Raw genomic sequence first — 464 nt, 5'->3', positions numbered from 1 at the left:
TGTAAAGAAATAGGCCACACCTGTTGGGCGACAAAATGTTATAATTTTTAAAAAATATTAAAAATAAAAATAATAAGACTCTTTACTCGTTTTATAACTTTTCTCAAATATAAGAGATACTTGGGTTCAAATTAAGAACACTAATACCAAATGGATAATAAAATTTATTCAAATTTAATAATATCAAAGACTCTTAATCTCAGGGCGTGTGGTTGCTAGACAATCAGAATACATATACAATAATTTCTCTTAATTTAAATTAAAATCTATTTTACACATGTATCTATTGTTATGCATACAAAACTAACCAAGTTCACTGTCTTCCTTTTGAGATCCTTGATGTTTTCTTTTCTCTTGTTGTTCTGGCGTCCTCTTCTTGCCAGACAGAATTTCATGAGGATCTCTTCATCTTGGCTCTATCCTTCCACCTCTCTCCTCACACCTAGACTGTCCTTTGTCAAAAC

General features: G+C 31.0%; 1 protein-coding gene across 1 annotated transcript in view; it reads right to left on the bottom strand.

The window, feature by feature from the left end:
• The window catches only part of LOC106677950 (lysine-specific demethylase RSBN1L), a gene marked incomplete in the record, with an annotated part of 60,226 nt that overhangs the window by 7,828 nt on the left and 51,934 nt on the right, over nt 1–464 (bottom strand).

This window comes from Halyomorpha halys, unplaced genomic scaffold (genome assembly GCF_000696795.3).
Source record: "Halyomorpha halys isolate HHAL.00 unplaced genomic scaffold, Hhal_1.1 Scaffold115.1, whole genome shotgun sequence".
NCBI lineage: Eukaryota > Metazoa > Arthropoda > Insecta > Hemiptera > Pentatomidae > Halyomorpha > Halyomorpha halys.
This window is presented reverse-complemented; position numbering and strand designations above follow the sequence as displayed.